This window comes from Lissotriton helveticus, chromosome 10 (assembly GCF_964261635.1).
Source record: "Lissotriton helveticus chromosome 10, aLisHel1.1, whole genome shotgun sequence".
NCBI lineage: Eukaryota > Metazoa > Chordata > Amphibia > Caudata > Salamandridae > Lissotriton > Lissotriton helveticus.
Window position 1 is genome coordinate 165,259,926 of NC_136071.1, and position 13,280 is coordinate 165,273,205.

General features: G+C 44.9%; 1 protein-coding gene across 2 annotated transcripts in view; it reads left to right on the top strand.

Moving 5' to 3' along the window:
* The window catches only part of SDK1 (sidekick cell adhesion molecule 1), a 2,171,476-nt gene that overhangs the window by 1,437,321 nt on the left and 720,875 nt on the right, over positions 1-13,280 (top strand). The gene's annotated exons all lie outside the window — the stretch shown is intronic.

The following is a 13,280-nucleotide window of genomic DNA, read 5'->3' on the forward strand; positions in this document are numbered from 1 at the left end:
ACAATGTCCTTAGAGCTGTACGAATTGGCTCTGAATGACTCGGGCTGTCCAAATGCTGTTCAGAACCGATTCGGACAGCTGGAATGATTTACTTGCATTGTAATCGGTCGTCTGGAACGGTGTTCGATTCAGTCAAAAACATAGGTTCCGAATTGGATTTGCCGAACCCGAATCCTGTTTGGAGCCTTTCTGGATGGCATTGTAATCGACCCCACAGTGTGAACTCGACCTGAAGATATTGAGGCGCTTTATATGAACACCAGTTACATTATACAAGGTCACATTAATTTCTTTTAGGCACTAGAGATTTTGCCCATATTCACAGGATGTTGTGCCAACGCCGAGACTCAAACCTAGTTTGTTCAGTTACAAAGTTGGAAGCTCACGCCATAAGCCACATCCTGGGTAGATTGGGGGTAGCAGGCAGAAAGTACGTGAAAGCTTGGCTCATTATGGGCTTGAAGTTCCAACAGGACCTAAAGGTGAGCTAGGGCCAGGCTTCAGATTCCAGCCAGATCAAGCTTTCATGTCCTTAACCGTGAACTACTATTACACTCTGCTTAGAATCCTGGTGCTGCTGCTAAAGCCTAGCGTGCTGGAAATTATAAGAGTTGGGCTGTTGATTATAGACATCAGCTCTAACTCTCAAATAACTCTCTTGACGCACTGTATGCCTGTTTGGAAGAAGATATAATGAAAATCTTGGGTTTGTAGGCTTCCTACAGAATTGATATAAGTTGGGCCCGCATTGGCCCACCCAAACGAACCCTTGACCCATCCAGATGAAAATTCCTAGAACTCCTAGGTTGCAATCAGGGTCGGACAGGCCTTTTCACACACCAGGCATTTCCATGGTTGGATGGCATCCTTGGACGCCGATATTGAAATCCTAGGGCCACTCTTTCTGCCTCTGCCACTTTCCCCAGCTCCCAAAGGTAAAGAACAGCGAGTCAAGAGAGGGAAAGAAAATGAGGGAGGGGGAAATTAGGGAGATTAGAGAGGGAAAGGAGAGAGAGAGAATGGATGGTTGGAAGTAGATTGTGCGTCCAGACAAAGGTAGCAGGGCTGGTATGAGTATTTTTTTTCCGGGGCTGATATTGGTTACCCAGTCCAGCCCTGGTTACAGCTGGTCTGTGAAATAGGTATGGCCTAAAACAGCACTCTGTAGACCCTCTCAGCATAGGGAGATCATATTTCTTCTATATAGACAATGAACGTGTGCTAGATGTTATATCTCGCTTTATTTTCAGACTGGTGAGACAAAGTAGCAACCTTACTTCAAAGAAAGGTCAGTTTGTAAATACATGTTCTTGATTGCCAATCCTCAGTTGGCATATCTTTTTGGTGTGGAGTGCACACATCACCTTCAAATCTATTGCATATGTTCAGCCACACAAGGTGTAATTGTAGGATAGCTTTATTTGGGGTTAATTGCCAGGGCCACTGGAATTATGTGGCAGGGGAGGGACAGATTATGCAGCGGGTTGAGTAAACTATGTGGCAAGAAAAGGCAAATTATGAGACATAATGCAGCATATTTTATGATGGTGTTACTTCATTATTGTATAATTTTTACACTGTCTAGGTATTGGGTGCACCTCATTAGTACCAGTTTAATACCCAAATTTAGCAATAAGCAACAGAAAGTGACCAGCCAACCTTTGCAAATGGCCTTCCCTCGCACTGCAACACGTGTTGCTACATTTTTTGTATTTTTCAACCCGATCGAGCCAGAAACAAATTTAGTTTTTTGTTAAAATCTGCAGATGTTGCAGCAGATGCTGGGATATTTGGCAAATGTGGCAAATGTACAATTTTGTAAAAATCGCAGTGGCCTCAGAATCACATAATGCCAGTTGCCCTGCTAATAGCAGAGTAAGTCCAGATATTGGTATTTAGAAGACCATGGATGCGTCAAAATGATCAGAGCAGGACATTTCCCATTAGTGGGAATGTGAGTGTCTTCCTCTATGGGTCCCGGAGTAGCGTGCTACTCGCCGAAAAAGCGCTTCGACGCCTCGTCAGGGGTAGTAAGCGCTATATAAATGCAATTACAATACAATACAATACAGCCTTGCCTACCCATATCTGGAAGGAGCGTCCATCTCCAAAGTTTGCTACTCCATGAGGCTCAGGGCTTCTTCTTCCGGGCCGTGTCATACAGCTTCAATTAATTGCACTTTTAGTTTTCTTTTCTGAAGCCATAATGTGGAGGTATCAGGGAGAATCAGGTTCCAAGAATGCACTCCTCTTTTTATTCAAATATACTCCGAAGCGTATGTGAACTTTACAAAATGTATACACGTGCTGCAGAGGAGTACCCTTCCTACTTGAATACAAACATGACAAATCTGGCTGGCTGCTTCTCCAAAGAATATGGGGTGTAGTCCCTCAGTGGGCACCCATAGACCCTTTGTATTCTAGTTTATCCCCAATCTTGTAGAACCAGTAAACCCAAACATTTCCCCGTTGTGAATGTGCCTTCATTCTTTAATGATGCATATATTTCTATTTCTTTTGTATGATTTTGGCAAAACATGTTGGTTCCATTCATCAGAGTTCTTTGAAACATCCAATGTAAACATTGTTTTCTTACCCCTAGGCCTTTCTTCAGGGGCACAAAAACCTTCATGATCTAATCTGATTAACATTCAGTGTGATACTGAACAAATCAAGGATTTGTGTAAGAAATGCAGTATAATCGTGATATTTACAATTCATTTCAGAGTGTAATACGTGAAAAAAAATCTAACACGAAGTACTGGGGACTGCATCATGACTTGTCGAACCAGCAAATGGACACCATAGGTGTGATTTCTCTTGACGTCACCCAACCACCCCGTGTACAGGCTGTGTTAGTGCTATCAAGAATCGATTGTGTTAGCTAAGAAAAGATGCTTTCATTATTATTCACAACTTTTTTTATGTTTTCAAATATCATCACAAAGCACCAAAATCTAAGGCTTATTGTCGAAGTCCAGAGGGGAGCTATACCACATACGTTTTATAAAAACATCTGCAATAAACAGCAGGTACAGATACCATTTTGAGCTATGAGTTGGTACAAAATCAAGAGGCAAAAACTTTGGCATCAGTTGGAATTTAAACTGCATAGACATTCCAGTAAGCAAAAATCAGCTGATTTCCCTCCTCCTGTCCTTTGCATCGATGACATTTCAGTGAAGATTGTTCCCTGGAAGTCCATGCCCTACATGGACGTCCAGCCGTATCAACATGCTGGTTCCTCACCATTGGCCGAGTGTTGGAAAAGATAATTCTTGAGTAGGGCCCAAATGTCTCTGGGGTGAGATGAGGGCCGCAGAAGCTCTGCATAAAGTTCAAGTTGGTCATTACAGAATATTAAGGTATTTATTAACCCTTGGTCAAGCTTTGGGCATCGGCCCCCTACCCCAATAACAGGCAACCAAGCGTTTGGCCAGGAACAGTGCTAGTGCGAGAAGCATCTTATTATAAATGGGGACCTTCTCTACCCATCGCAAAAGAGCTACCCTGGTGTTTAGTTGGACGTCACACTCAAGGATAAGTGTCATAGTGCTTATTACTTCTTTCCAGTAGGCCAACACTCGATCACAAGACCATGATAGGGGTAAAAAGTTGGCTTCTGGTCTTCTGCGCCCTTGGGAGTGTGAATCCTCTCGGAGACCAAAATGGCACAGAGCCATAGGGGTGCGGTGCACACAGTGGAGGTATTTATAATGGGTGACATTCAGTCTGCTACTTGGGGATATCAAGCCTGTTTGGGCACAGCAGAACGTCCAAGGGACATATTATCAAGGAACGGCGTTGAAATTATCGCCGCTTTAGCTGCAGGAAACTGCCGCTAAAATGGTGATAATGGGCTTGATAATATGCCATAGAGAATTCCAATAGAAGCCCATGTTAACACCAGAACATGGGCTTCTATTGGAATTCTCCTGGGCATATTATCAAGCCCATCATCGCCGCTTTAGCGGCAGTTTCCTGCCGCTAAATCGGTGATAAGTTTAACGCCGTTCCTTGATAATATGCCCCTAAGTGTTTGAGGATATTTCCATAACCATTTCTTCTTTCCACCCAGCCCTACCTGAATGTTATCTTTTGGGGGGCGCCTCTTGTGTTGCATGATCCAGAACAGATATCAAAGACTTTGTGGTGGTGACACCAAGTCATTTCTCCAGTGCTGGAAAGGATTTCAGCTATGAGGGGAAACCGGGATCGGCAAGTCGATTTGCCCCACGGAGAGGGTATTAGAATAAAGTGTTAGAACGGGACAGACTTAAACTCTGCATGCGATATGAAGGCACTGTGAAAACCTGTCGGCTTAATTGAGACCAGTCCATAGGTTTATGTGTCGCTAGTAATTACAGATGGTGGTGTACAGTCATCTCGGAGGAGTATATGATACCCCTGTCAGCTCGTTTGGACAGGCCTTCCCAGGGCTTAAGTGCAGTGCCTGCGTTGGATGTCCTGTAAGGGAGAATCAAGAGCGATGCACCAATCAGGGATGTGAGTGTAATGGGGTACACACTATCTGATTCATCTGATACGAACGTTATATAGGGGGTCAGACCGTTGCCAGTAATATGCAAAGTGTGCTTGGGCAGAGATATAACTCGGATTCAGGTGCCTTAAAACCAGCTAAGTAGAAGGGGAGAGTAAGTGTATCCCAGGTGTGCCGCTCATTCAGCTTCCAGTGAAGTGTGCTGCTTTGCTGTGTCCAAGCCGGAAGGAAAATCCGCCTAACACCAAAACCTGTTTCTCTGGCTGCCGCCTCCCCTCAACGAGGACTCGCTGGTGTGAGCGCGTCCTGCAATCGGCAGGACTAGCTAAACGCTCCCAGCTAGAGTCCCCAGGGTAGAGGCTAGGGGCAAACACCATCAGCGAGCCGGGGGACTGCGAGGACCAGCATTCTCCACGCACTTTAGCTGGTTCCTCTTCCCCCGGCGGCCACGCCCACGGACACGCCCACCGCCTACAAGTACATAACTAATACTATTCTAACCGCGATGCGGGACGCGCGCGGGGCGGAGCTCGGGGCGAAGACCGGGCAAAGAGCGGGCCGTTTGAGGCCATTCGAGAACGTGAGAGACCGGTCCGGGCCCCTGCCCTAAGCTTTACATTTACGGACCTCCACTACAGGAATCCATATAAACTACCTCTGTGCACCCAACTATCCATCCAATAATTCCAACTAAAGTCTTAGCATATCCAATTTAGTGAAAATGAACACGAGGGGAAGCAAACAAAAAAAACTGAAAAAGACAGGGGTAGGAGAACAACTGTTAGGACCAATGGATGATTTTATCACCAAAGCTAATACATTCATTGACCAAAGCATCAGCCTGATTGAGGGTAGAGTATCAACTGAACTTGAGATTGCAAGGCGATCCTCATTGGGTCTACTAGCAAGTGCAAGATCCCCAGAAATACAGTGTGCCCCAACTCAAACCACAGTGGGCAACAATAGGCTTAGTCTTCCAAATGTCGTAGACCTTTCAGCCTCACAACTCTCTGTAACATTCTCAGAAAATGAGCTAGAGAAAACCCCTGAAATTTTCCCTGATCACACCCCGGAAGAAGTAAGGCAAGCAAGAGGGAGGAGGGAGGGAGCCATAAAGAAAAGGAAAGATAGGGAAAAGGTAGATAATACTGCAAAAAAGGAAGCGGACGATCGTATTGATCTGATCGACACCACAAACTCGGCAGGCCCATCCTACCAAATTCCTGATCCAGCCAACAACTTTGTAACGATTCATCATCCATTACAGAACATCTCAGACACTATCACTCCAGAATCCCCCCCCTCTCTAATAACTGGCAAGGACAAGGAAGCATCAAGGCTAATAAAGGAAATAGCTTCCCTGCTAGATTCCTGTTTCCGCCCAATAGAAACCAGACTGCTTAACATCGAGTTGCAACTGACAAAACTTGCTACTTGTCCTAAGCCAAAATTCATACAGGGAGCGCAAAAAACGGGGATAAATAACTCGTTCACATTAATTCCACAAAAGAAAGTTACAACTTTAGCCTGCCCGTCGCCTAAACAACAACCGACAGTAAAGGTTCCTACAGTAGCAAAAGCTCCCACAGTACCGAAACCCACTCCCAAAGTCCTTACAATCCCCCCTCAGAGTAATACGGCACCAAAAACACTTGCATTAAACACGCCAGCTATAAAAACACCGGCCCCTAAAACTCCCGCCATCAAAAAAACAAATCCTCCAGTAAATAAAGGAGGTATGAGTGGGACTACTGGTAGCAGGCCCCCTCTAAACATGCCACCTGAGGCATGTCCATACGTGGTAGTGATGACAGGGGTACCTGAACTAACGGGGGAGGGGGCGGAACCAAATTGGTCGTTAAAAAATAAGGTACAACATTGGTTGAACACAAATCGACCCATTCCCCCAACCTGGATAAGTAGGATAACATCAGTATGCAGGACCCCTTGGGTGGGACATAGGAAAAAAAGTATACAGAGAGATTGTATAGTGATCACCTTTGAGGACCCAAGCGTAGTAGAGTACATTTGTTCTTGGGAATACCACAATACAAGTGGCGGGATCGATACAAAATCCCTTTCCTTCTTTTACCCAAAAAGACATAACAACAACTACTCCCAAGAATTCGATAATATCTGGCGTAAAGTAGTCCCACAACCATGGGAACAAGACTTCGCTGGGTATAAAACATCTCAACGAGAGAGCGATCACGATAATTCTTGGTGGTCAGCAAATCAGAACTACCAACACTACGAGGGCCTGTGGCAGACCGTGGGACCACAGAATAGAGGCAGAAACTGGGAACATTGGGGTAGATCGCGATACCAACCATATAGACCTATCTATAGAGACACCCCACACTGGGAAAATTGGCCGGGCATACCCACCATGAATCGGTTTAGCAGCCTGGAAATGGTCGACTGACCACTAGTCGAAACCCCGAAGCCCCCACAGGCTTTTCCTGCCTTAGCCCCAGATCAACCAGAATCTAAGACGGCAGACCCATTAAAGAATATATTACGGATCCCCGTTATTTTCTGGAACATCGCAGGCCTTCGACCGAAAATAGAGGATGGTTCTGCTGCCCAATTTTTGGAGGAAGGCAAAATTATGGGGCCGATTAGGATGGCGGACGGACTTGCGTCCGTCCGCCACCCCTGAGTAGGAGGGACCGTCCGCATGGGCAGCGGCGGTCCCTCCATGGCAATTAGGATGTGACCGCCAGGGTGGCGGTCACATCCTCTATTATTAACATTGCGGCGGGTGCAGCTTCAAGCTGCACCCGCCGCAATGTTAAAAAAGCATGTGTTGCATTTACATGCACAAAGCGGCAGGCACCGCACGGTGCCTGCTGCTTTGTGTACGCAAATGCTGGGGGGTACCATAGGTACCCCCCATGTGCACCCCCCACCCCCCATTCACCCAGGGGGCCCGCAACGGGCCCCCAAAGTGAATGTCCGTATGCTTTTCCATGGCGGAAAAGCCGCCGTGGAAAAGCATATTTACACAAACATCATAATATGGCGGACGGTGTCTCATAGACACCGCCTGCCATGTTATAGCTTTTCCGCCGCGGTCGGAAGCCGACCGCGGCGGAAAAGCGGCGGACGGAATTCCAGACCCACCAGCCATCCTAATTTGGCGGTGGGTCTTTGGAGTCTCCGCCGCGGTTTTTCCGCATCCTCCAGGCCGGCGGACACTTCCGCCGGCCCGGAGGATGCGGAAAAACCGCCATCCTAATCGGCCCCTATATGTCTACAAGAAACATGGGCCATGACGGCCCTACATCTTGTGGGATATAAGACATATTTTTCCCCCGCCCTTCCAAGTAGTGCAGGCAGACCCAGGGGGGGTCTGGTAACCTACATAGCCAATACAATAACAGACCTAAAGGTACTAGAGGTAGAATCCTTTTCAAACTTCCAACTGTTTTCTCTCATGATAGGGAAAAAACATACTATTATCTTAATAAATCTTTATAACAATTTAGAGGATGACCATTTACTTAACATTCTCTCCTCAATCCAAGAAAAAATTGCCCATCACAGACATCTACATGAAAAAAGGGCAACTTTCATATATTATGGGGAGGGGATTTCAATCTACACCCCTGCCCTTCATCGGGTAACCAGATCTGTGGAATGGTGGATGAACACGAGAACCCTCTCGTACATTTCCTCCATTCACGGATGGGGCTAGCCCTGAATAACCTACTCTCAGATTTGGAACTATCAATAATAAACCCAATACAACCAACAAAGAACCTACTAGAACCTACCTACCGGGGGAGGGGACATGAGACTACAGTCGATTATATAGTCCTGACAGAAGGTCTGAAACATCTAAGTAGGGACTTTAAAATTATGGAAAATATCCTAAGTGACCACTCTGCTCTCAGGCTGAATCTACAGCTGAATCACTCAGAATCTCACCTGACAGCAATAGCAAACACTCTTTCCCAAAATAGGCTTGAACTGGGCACAAGAAACGGATACACCATAAAATGGGAAAAAATGGACCCTAACAAGCTGACTAGCTCACTAATAAAGACTGGTTACAACAATATAATGACATGCTTAGATCCACTAGCAGATGATAATTTAATTTTGAAAAATTTTAAGTTAATATTAGATCAAACAAAATCACTGTTGACCAGAATACCTAAACAAAACAACTCTAGTACTACGGGTTGGTTTAACCATGATTGCACTAAGGCGCAAACCAACTTAAGAAAGGCGCTCGGTAAATCGAGTAGAGATCAGCTAGAGATACAACACCTCAGGCGAGAGTATAACAAGGCCAGAAAGACAAGGAAAAAAGAGCTGAAACTGTCTTTATGGGACGATCTCCATAAAAGCGCACTCATGAAAGACAGTCAGTCCTTTTGGCGAATAGTGAAGTCTCCCCTGCTATCGGATTCCAACACTCCCCAGATTGACGTTGCTATCGACGAGGTAACCTGGGTAAACCACTTTTCAAAAATTTTTGAACTTACATCTCTAACAGAAGAATTCCAACATATTCTTCCCCCGGTAGTATACCCAATATCGATAGTTTTTGAGCTACAAGACCTCGAAATGGCACTGCAGATGAGTAAGAGTGGTAAGGCACCCGGCCCGACGGGGTCCCAGTAGATTTATTCAAACATCTCCCTGATCTCTGGGCCCCCATACTCACACGAGTTTGCACTGCAGCGGCGAAATTGGGATTGTTGGAGTCATGGTCAAGCTCTATCATGGTTCCTATCTTTAAAAAAGGGGATCGCCAAGATGCAAAATGTTATCGCCCTATCTCGCTGCTAGACTCTCTGGGCAAGGTAGTTGGCAGAGTAGTCCTAGAAAAACTCCAGCAATGGGCAAAAGATAAAAACATTCTTTCGGACTTGCAATTTGGATTTAGGGAAGGACTCGGAACTGTGGAACAGGCCCTTAACTTAAGCATGATAGTCTCTAAATACATCCACGCAAAGCCAGGGACAATGTACATGGTATACGTGGATTTGTCCTCCGCGTTTGATTGCGTGTCTCATGCGAAGCTTTGGACCCTGTTAGGAACAATAAGGGTGGACCCGCCCCTTCTGGATTTTCTAAGGGAGCTATACGGTGAAGCCTCTGCAAGAGTACGCTATGGAACAAAAGGAGAGTTGACTGCATCATTCAGTGTAGAGCGAGGAGTAAGACAGGGATGTGTCTTAGCCCCTTTCCTCTTCTCCTTGTATACTAACGGACTGGAGGAGATGATGCTGAGGGGGGGGCAGGACCTACCCAGACTGAAACATCGCCTGATCCCCGCATTGCTTTATGCGGATGACGCAGTTATTTTAGCACGTACCCCTATCGAGCTCCAGAAATCCCTATCCAAGTATGCCGATTTTATGGGTGCCCTAGATCTACATATAAATGTAAAAAAAACATTTGTTATGGTAGCGGGCGGACAACGAAAAGCCACAAAGTCCATTTATCTAAAAGATCAAAAAGTTGAAAGGACCTCACAGTACCCCTATTTGGGCATTATGATCGATGAAAGCCTAAATTGGAAGTCTGCTATCGAAGCCAGGAGACATCTGTTCAAAAGAGCAATTGTAGCACTGATGAACTTTTCACAAAGACTTGGAAAGAGACCACCAGCCGAACTGTTAAAGATTTATGCTGCAAAATGCCAAGCCATCGCCCTTTACGGGGCAGGGATTTGGGGACACACAGCTACTGGTTCATTGCAAATAGAAGAAAATACTTTTATGAGATTCCTCTTATCCACACCAAAAGGCTCTTCCATCTATGCTTCTCATATGGAACTGGGAATCCCATATATAGAAGACCTGATAAAGATTCAGCCATTGCTACTCTGGAGACGCATCTGGTTGTCGGACAAAAACTTGCTGACTAAAAACATCTTACAGGACTCCATGGCACTGGATTGCGCACATAAAATAGCATGGCTTACCTATATCAGGCACTTTTTTTCCGACCTGGGCTTACAAAAGTATTATTCCACCCCAGAAAAATTAACTGAAATATCTAAGAAAGACCTGAAACAAATAGCGCTGAGTCATCTAGAGTACCTGAGGTTGACTTTGCTATCGACCAAAAAATCTGTGCTTCATGCAAACATGATACAGCATACCCCGAATATCCAGCTTTATCTGATATTAGAACTTACAACATACGATAAGATGCTCCTGACAAGGTTCAGATTGAATCTTTTTCACAGACTAGTGGCTTTCCCAGAAAAGAACACTTGGGACTCAAACTTGGTCCTCTGCCCATGTGACGATATGTCTCACCAGTCATGTATCCATACAATTTTGTTTTGTAAATATTTCCACACCCATAGAAAAATCTGGTTATTTCCTTTATTAAAAGGCTGGGGTTACAGACAGTGTCGCCCAGCCATGCTAGCACTTCAGATGTTGGACTCTGAACGTACCTGTTATCATGTACTTAACTTCTTAAAGTGCATTATGAGACATAGGAATAACCTCTAAAAGAAAAAAGAAAATTATATGAGACCTATTATCTTATATTTCACTCAAGAATTATACAGGATTCCGGTCATATTATTGTTTTTAAAGTAATAAGTTGTTTTTTATATAAATGCGTATGTACATTGCGATAACTTTTATGGTTTTCCATTGGTAAAAACCGAATAAAGAAATTATTATTATTATCCCAGCTGATTCTTGCTTGTTTACCCACCCATACTAGTGTAGCAATTGCGTTTTAAGTGTGCGGAAGAACATCATCATCTATGATCTGTATTATATGCCTGACAATATTGCACTAAGGTCCATTTAATGAAACAAATACAAATTATTTAAACTAAAAAAGAAAAGTGCGCGGAAAAACATTTAATTGAGCACTAGGGGATATTTCCAAATAAGTATAGAAGTTTGGGTAGTACAGTCATTTTTATCAGGCTGATGCGCCCCACCAGGGATAATTGGAGAGTTATCCAGCACGTAATTCGTTCTGTTTTCCGGTGACATCAACCCCATAGTTATCACGTATCTGGATTTATTCTAATGGGAAAGTATTTAACTGTATTGTCAAACCACTCCATTGGGTAGTCTGGTGTGAATTGCTTTGTTGCTGGAGTGAACGAGAAAATCTGGGATTTAAACCAACTGGTCTATATTCTGGAGAGTGTCTGAATCGATGTATTCTCTCATCAGAAAGTTAAGGCTGACACTTGAGTTTCTAAGATAAAGCGTCATATCAGCTATGTACTGTGATATTAGATTGTGGTGGCTACAGTGGCGAAGTGCGTATTCGGTGTGATGTTGTCTAATCTTGGCTGCCAGAGGCTCGTGAGCTAGATATTTGAATGGGTGATAGGGGACAGCCCTGGCAGGCCCCCCTTGAAATGGGAAGGGGTTGAGTGGTGATGTCAATTCAGAGATAGGCAGATGGCCTGCCGGTATATAGTCATTTGATCCAGTCGACGAAAGGACTGGAAATACCCTTACGTGTGAGAATAGTGAAAAGGTATCTCTATGCCAGTGAGGCAAACGCTTTGGTGGTGTCTAATAAGACAGCAACTGCATCCGAGTGTGGGTCTAGGTCATTTAATAGAGCGAATAATGTGTGCAGACTGTGGGACGTGGAGCGGCCTGGGATTAAACCAGATTGGCCTAGTCTGACCAGATCTTGGAATCAAAGGGTGAGTCAACTTGCAATTAGCTTGGCTAGGATTTTGGTATGGCAGTCGATCAGTGACAATGGTTTGTAGAACTCTTATAAAATTCGGCTGGCAGCCCACCAGGCCCTGGGGCCTTACCCGCCAGAAGCTTTAGTATAGCTGCATGTATTTCTTCAAGTTCAAAAGGTTGCAGTAAAAATGTTCTATGCTCCCCCCAGCCAAGCTATGGCCGTGTATTCAGAGTAATGATTCACATGTGCTGGGGGGCAGTCGTAGTTCAAGGCGTGGAGATCAGTGTAATAACTGGTGGATAGATCTAGTATCTGATCGTCACCCTGGAGACTATGACCTGATGCTCCCTCAATTTCCATAATTTATTTATTTATTTATAAGGTTTTATATAGCGCAAACTTGATCCCGAAGGATATCAGAGCAATTTGAGGCAAAGGTAACAAATCAGAACATTAATGATTGGCAGCCCACGGGCACTTGATCAATGCCACCAATGATTTCCCATGTCGTTCACCCTCGCCATCTGAACAGGGCCTAGCACATTTCCATTATTGTTCTCAATTTAAGAGTATGCAATGAATGTATTCAGATTAAATATTCTTGCAACTGAATATATGAGATGGATTCTTTCACCTCTCCTGACAGAGGGGGGCGATTGTCCGCATGTAGGCGGTATCTCGTATTGTTAAAAAGCAACACTGCATTCAGAAAGGGCCATAGTTAGTAGAGAAGTGTGGCTCAATGGTTAGAGCGGCAAATCCTGATGCAGTAGTCTGGCTGGGACCAGGGTTCAATTCCCACCTCGGCGGGTCTCGGGCTCAATTTCCTCGGACCTGATAATTCTTGCCTCGGTGCCTATTCTAATCATGAGTCCCACTCTGCACCTCTGGGCAATAGCTTGCTTAATCTCTACAATGGCCCCAACAACGCTGAGGATGCCTGACTTCACCTTGGGGGTGCCCAGGAGTGGGCTCCTCACAGGGAAAGGCCAGGAAGGGTTCCTCTGCGGTATTCGTACAAGCGCCGAGATACCTACGGGTAGTCGTGTGCTATACAAGTGCGTAATCATTTCATTTCAATCATTTCATAGTTAAACTTTAGGAAACTTCCTCACAATAAAATGTGGTT